The following is a 7554-nucleotide window of genomic DNA, read 5'->3' on the forward strand; positions in this document are numbered from 1 at the left end:
GACCTCCACCCGCAGCCAGAAAGCCACCGTTTTGCCCTTGAGCTGCATTTGCACTACTCATCTTTCCCTGTTCTATTCTTGGAGCTGAGTTCCCCCTCATGGATCTTAGATGCCTAAGAAGCCACCCCAGCAACTTGACATCTCAACCCCATTGAGGTTGGAAGAGGCTTGAGCACAGCCTTATGATATTCACCCTCACTAAAGACATTCATTTGATGCCTGGTTTACTTTAGAGATTGAACATATCTTGCACTTTTAGAATAACCTCGATGCTCTTTGGCCCGCAACCCATGTCAATTGAACAATGCACTTTGCATGGTTTCATTGATCATCTTGCAGGCAACCAGCAACTGTGCTCCCTTAGCTGGCTGCATCTTCCCTTCTCACACCCATCGAAGGAGTGATCCAGATCATGCCGGGCGCAAGGGTTGGGTGACTTGCACATGGTTTTGCACTCGGCGCAAAGCCTGAATTTGGGCCTCTCTCGCAAATCTCCAGGTACAACATGACCAGCGCTGGGTGCAACGCGATGGGAAAGTCGCACCCGCTAACTGACCTGCTGAATATTTGCAACATTTTCTGATTCACTTTAGATTTTCTGTACCCAGTACTTAACCAATCTCTGAACAATCAACCCCAACTATAGCGGTGTGTCATTTCCAATTTACTCTCTTAGCCATCCTACAGGGAAAATATATTTTACAATGGAAAATCAGGTAAACAATTTTTTGTGGTAATAAATAGCCCAGTACTTAAATTGCATATAACAAAACTAGATATTCCTGTGATCTTGTTAGTCCGTCATTAATTATAAATATAAATAAAGTAGCATTGTCCATGTTGATTAAAAGCTTATTGCAGTAATGTTCTAGGTTAATCTTTTCTTCCCTATGCCAAAAGATTGTTGTTTGGTTACCTCATGTCCAACTTCAAAACGCCCAAGTTTCCCCAAACTTTCCTCATAACTCAGCCTTCTGAGACTGAGGATTAATCTCATGACTGGCTCCTCCTGCAGCAGTTGAAGCTTTCTCTTATAGATTTCATAGATTTTACAGTGCAGAAGGAGGCCATTCGGCCCATCGAGTCTGCACCGGCTCTTTGAAAGAGCACCCTACCCAAGCCCACATCTCCACCCTATCCCCATAACCCAGTAACCCCACCCAACACTAAGGGCAATTTTGAACACTAAGGGCAATTTGTCATGGCCAATCCACCTAACCTGCACATCTTTGAACTGTGGGAGGAAACCAAAGCACCCGGAGGAAACCCACGCACACACGGGGAGAACGTGCTGACTCCGCACAGACAGTGACCCAAGCCGGGAATCGAACCTGGGACCCTGGAGCTGTGAAGCAATTGTGCTAACCGCCATGCTACTGTGTTGCCCTTGTTCCTTAGCAACATGGTAATCAAGTTACAGTCTGACTACAGAATTACAGACCAAGATTTCCAAATGGCTAGAGATATGGGGGACACGGAAGCCAATGTCTTTGAAAATTACAATCCTGGACGTTGTGACATGATCCTGCCAACTCTGGGAAAATCTCAAATATTCAGTTGGCCACTGGAGACTATGGGCATGGCTCTTGCTGCCAATTACAAACAAAAGAAATAGGAGCACAAGACCAATTGGCCTATCAAGACTGCTCCTCCGTTTAGTATCATCATGTCTGATCTTCAGCTTCATCTCCACTTTCCCACCTGCTTGCAATATCTCGTGATTCCCTGGGAGACCAAAAATCTCTCCCATTTCAGCCTTAGATATATACAATGATGGAACATCCACAACCCTATGAGATAGAGCATTTCCAATGACTCTCAACCCTGAGTGAAGATGTTTCAATACGTTTTAGTCCTAAATGATGGTTCCCTTATCCTGAGATTGTGCTCCTAAATTCCCCATGAGGGTAAGCATCCTCTGTGTCAAGCCTATTCTGAATCTCAAATGTTTGAATGTGCTCACCACTCATTCTTCTAAACTCCAAAGAATAAAGACCCAATTTACTCAGACTCTCATCATAGTCAACCCTCTCATCCCTTCGATCAATCTAGTGTTTTGGGCCAGGATTTAGAGAACCCCAAAGTGTATCACGGAGTTCACCTGACCCACAACTTTTCATACATTGTGGTATGGGGAGCACACGCCCACTCTACAGGTGTGGTACAGCAGAAATGGAAAAGTATTTTTTAAAGCAAAACAATGTTTATTCTGTGAACACAAGTTAACCTTTTTAAAACATACAGTGAACATCTTAGCAACCATCAATTCAAATACAACCCCCAAAGAATACAACACTAAGTAACCCTTAATAACTTCCCAAACAACATCCAGAAAACAAAAGAACAAAAGAAACACCCTTTAACAGAAGCACATCAGGTTTACTGAGAACATTTATAATTCTGAATTCACCAAATGATCAAGAGATCGTCTTTTCATGGCAGAGAGAACATCAGTACATCTGCTTTGTCTGGCTTCAGCTCCAACACTGAAAAATGAAACCAAAAAAACACAGACACACCCAAGCTTTTCTCAAAGTGAAACTTTAAAACAGAGCCAGAGATCAGCTCCACCCACAATCTGACATCACTGCAGTAACATGAGCAGCCAAACATTTCTTAAAGTGACATTCTCATGACACCTCCCCCCAAGAAAAAAAAACAAACCATCAACTTCAAGATGGTTTCATTTTTCACCTTTTCACTATCTTTAAGAAATGCACACAGTAAATATACTTTTTCGTTTCAAAAAACAACACGCGCAAACAGGTATAATAACATAGTCCATTTTTTTTTCGTTCTTCTTCCTCCAACTGAAACTGCTTCCATTCATCACATTCGTGACAAAGCATTGGCTATCACGTTTTCTCATCCTGCCACATATACAATTTTTAAATGAAATGTCTGTAACAATAAACTCCAGCGAAACAGCCTTGCATTGTTATTCCGGAATCGTTCCAAAATCGTCAACGGATTATGATCAGTATATATAATAGTGTCAGACGGATTGCTGGTCATATAAATGTGAAAATGTTGCAAAGCTAGCACCAAATTCAACGTCTCCTTCTCAATCATTGAATACTTTTACTGGTGAGAATTCAATTTCTTTGAAAAATAACCAAAAGGCCACTAAAGCCCATCGTCGTCGTCTTGTAGAAGCACCGCACGTACACCCACATCACTCTCATCAACCGCCACTTTGAATGGTTCCGAAGAATTTGGGATGGCTAACACAGGAGGAGTGTTAACATAGCCTTCAGGCCGTCAAATGCCTGTTGACACTCCGCTGTCCACTGGAATTTGTTACACTTCTTGAGCAAGTCCGTCAGTGGAGCGACCACACTGCTGAAATTCGGTACAAATTTCCAGTAAAATCCACTCATACCAAGAAATCGCATTATTTCCCATTGTGTCGAGGGTATCGGAAACTCCCCAATAACTTTTGTTTTCACATCCGTGGGACCATTCGACCCCATCCAATTGTATGGCCAAGGAAAGTGACTTCGGCCTTTTCCAAATTCACTTTTGGCTAGGTTTATCACCAAACCCGCCTCCTGAAGTTGATCGAATAACTCCATCAGGTGTTTCAAATGTTCTTTCCATCTCTGACTGAAAATTACCAGATCGTCAATGTATACCACACAATTGGATAATCCTGAAACAGATTTGTTACTTAACCGTTGAAATGTGGCTGGGGCGTTTTTCATGCCAAATGGCATAACTTTGAATTGGTCTATATCATCTGGAGTCACACAAGCTGAAATCTCCTTCGCCCTTTCAGATAAAGGTACCTGCCAGTAACCTTTAAGTAAATCCAGTTTGGAAATAAAAGCTGATTGTCCCACTTTCTCCATGCAATCCTCCAAACATGGGATAGGATAAGAGTCCGTTGTTGTAACTGCATTAACCTTTCTATAGTCCACACACAACCATTGGGTACCATCTGGTTTAGGTACCATCACTATGGGTGAGCTCCATTGGCTGCGACCCACTTCAATTATGCCATTTTTAAGCATACTCTCAATCTCTTTGTTAACCTGTGCCAATTTTAAAGGGTTAAGTCTGTATGGATGTTGTTTGATTGGAACAGCATTCCCCACAGCTGCATCATGTATTGCCATTTTAGTACTTCCCAATTTATCTCCACAAACTTGCCCATGTGATATCAATAACTCTTTCAGGTCAGTTTGTTTTTCCTCTGGAAGGTAACTCAACAATTTATCCCAATTGTTATGAACATCCTTGTTTTCCAATTTAATTTGAGGTATGTCAAATTCACAATCATCTGGATTAGGTTCGTCACTTTGAGTTAGAATCATTAAAACCTCCTGTTTCTCTCCTTCCCTTTCAAAGTACCTTTTAAGCATATTCACATGACACAGTCGGTGAGTCTTCCTTCTATCTGGTGTTTTTACCACGTAATTCACCTCACTTAATTTCCTTTCAATCTGATAAGTCCACAAAACCTAGCTTTTAAAGGTTCACCTACCGCTGGTAACAACACTAAAACTTTATCTCCACTGGCAAAACTACGAACTTTGGATTTCTTGTCCGTTACCCGTTTCATCACATTTTGTGCAACTTTTAAATGTTGTCTAGCCAATTCACCTACTCTATTTAATCATTCCCTAAAATTTGACACATAATCCAATAATGTAATTTCTGATTTCTCACTCACCAATTTTTCCTTAATCAATTTAAGTGGTCCTCTTACCTCATGGCCAAAAATTAGTTCAAAAGGACTGAATTTGGTTGACTCATTAGGTGCATCCCTAATTGCAAACAGTACGAATGGAATTCCTTTATCCCAATCCTCTGGATAATCTTGACAATAAGCCCTCAACATTAATGTCTGATGCCACCTTTCTAACGCTCCCTGCGATTCTGGACGGCACGCAGTTGATTTAAATTGTTTTATTCCTAAGCTATCTGTAACTTCTTTGAATAACCTTGAGGTAAAATTTGATCCTTGATCCGATTGTATTTCTGTGGGTCGTCCATATCTCGTAAAGAATTTAAGTAACTCCGCCACAATCCTTTTAGCTGTAATATTACGGACTGGAATGGCCTCTGGAAACCTGGTAGACACATCCATTATAGTCAAAAGATATTGATTCCCACTTTTCATTTTAGGAAGCGGTCCTACGCAATCAATTAGGACCCTTGTAAAAGGTTCCTCAAATGCTAGGATGGGTATTAAGGGTGCTGGTTTTTATCACTGCTTGAGGTTTCCCTATCACTTGACATGATTGGAAAAATTTAACTTCACCTTTATGTAGTCCAGGCCAATAAAAATGTTTCTGGATTTTAGCTTGAGTTTTCCTTATTCCCAAATGACCTCCCACTGGTACCTCATGTGCAACTCGCAAAACTTCCTTTCTATACCCTACCGGCAATACTACTTGATGAACTTCTGCCCACAATGCTTTCTGATACATCCGTTTTATTTCTACATCTTTCTGTTGTAACTCCACCAATTTTCAACTAAAAATATCTGCCTCATCCTCCACCTGTTCTCCTTTTTCAACCATCTGATCAAAAATCGTTTCTGATAATTGTACTTCAACTTCATCTTTAGTCTTGGATTTCTCCTCGTCTTAACCTGTGACTTTGCGACCTTATTACTACACAATCCGGAAAAATCCCAGGATATTCGTCCTTCAACACTTCAGTTGTCTGATTTTCCACTGGCTTATCAACCACGTTAGGCATCACTTCCACCTGCGATCCAGCTATATCATTACCCAAGATAAACTGGATTCCTAGACTAGATATTTTCTCTATTACTCCTACTACCACTTACCCACTCTTCACTGGACTTTCCAACCTTACTTTATATAATAGAACACTACTCCTCTCACCCTGAATTCCACATATTACCACCTTTTCTGGCAACATTCTTCCCAAACTACATAACTCCTCAGAGGCTGTTTAGCACAGGGCTAAAAGCAGACCATGGCAGGCCAGCAGCACGGTTCAATTCCTGTAACAGCCTCCCCGAACAGGCTCCGGAATGTGGCAACTAGGGGCTGTTCACAGTAACTTCATTTGAAGCCTACTTGTGACAATAAGCGATTTTCATTTGATTTCATGTCTCTTCCACCCTCCTGGATTTCCTTTTTACTCTGTGGTACACTCTCATTATCTCCCATCAGATCACCTTTACCACTTGAGTATTTCTCATGTCCGCAGTTTCTATCCCTCACAGGCTGAAACTGATGTCGGAACCCAAACTTTGATTTATGAACTAATTCATAATCATCTGCCATTTCTGCTGCTAATCTCGCAGTTTTAACCCTCTGCTCTTCCACATGAGTTCTCACTACATCAGGAATTGAATTTTTAAACTCCTCCAAAAGTATAATTTCTCTGAGAGCTTCATACGTTTGGTCTATTTTCAAAGCCCTTATTCACCTATCAAAATTACTCTATTTGAGCCTTTCAAACCCCACGTATGTTTGACCAGATTCTTTCCTTAAATTGCTAAATCTTTGGCTGTAGGCTTCAGGCACTAGTTCATAGGCACCCAAGATGGATTTTTTCACCTCCTCATATGACTCAGATACCTCCTCTGATAGTGATGCAAACACTTCACTAGCCCTACGTACCAGATTTGTTTGAATCAATAATACACACATGTCCTGTGACCATCTCATTTGTTTAGCTACCTTCTCAAATGAAATGAAAAAGGCTTCAACCTCCTTCTCGTCAAACCTTGGCAATGCTTGGACATATTTAAATAGATTCCCACCAAGCCTTCGACTTTGACGCTCTTTCTCACTATCCTTATCACTATCATCCAACTGTATGTTTCCCTTTACACCTGCCAATTTTAACTGACTGTCATGTTTCATGACCATTTTCTGAAGTTCAAACTCTCTCTCTCTTTATCTTTTTCACTGAACTGTATCTCCCTTTCTCTTTCTTTTTTTTCTCTATCTCTTTCGTATTCAAGCTGCTTTAATTCTTTCTCATGTTCCATTTGTTTAAGTTGTAACTGAATTTTTTGCCATTTCCAATGAGTCAAACTGTATCTCAGGCAACTTTAAATGCTTAGCCACCTCACCTTTTCGCATTTTGTCAGGTAATGTTAACCGCATTGTTTTTGCCAAAATCTAACAGTCTGCTTTTAGTCTTTGTCTGTAAGGTACTGCATGTGACCGTCTCCACCCACAAAAACATCTGAGCCTCTGAAAGAGCCATTGTCCACAACACACTCCCTACTTAAACTAGAATACCACACCTGAAAAGTACCCACAATATGCTCACCCCTCACTGTCTTTAGGTTCACTAAGCCAATCTAATAGATAGACTTTTATCCCCTCGAGCCCCCAATTTGTTATGGGCCAGGGTTTAGGGAACGCCAAAGTGTATCATGGATTTCACCTGACCCACAACTTTTAACAGATTGTGGTATGGGGAGCACACGGCCCACTCTACAGGTGTGGTACAGCAGAAATGGAAAAGCATTTTTTAAAGAAAAACAATGTTTATTCTATGAACACAAGTTAACCTTTTTAAAACATACAGTGAGCATCTTAGCAACCATCAATTCAA

This window comes from Scyliorhinus torazame, chromosome 11 (assembly GCF_047496885.1).
Source record: "Scyliorhinus torazame isolate Kashiwa2021f chromosome 11, sScyTor2.1, whole genome shotgun sequence".
NCBI classification, from domain to species: Eukaryota; Metazoa; Chordata; class Chondrichthyes; order Carcharhiniformes; family Scyliorhinidae; genus Scyliorhinus; species Scyliorhinus torazame.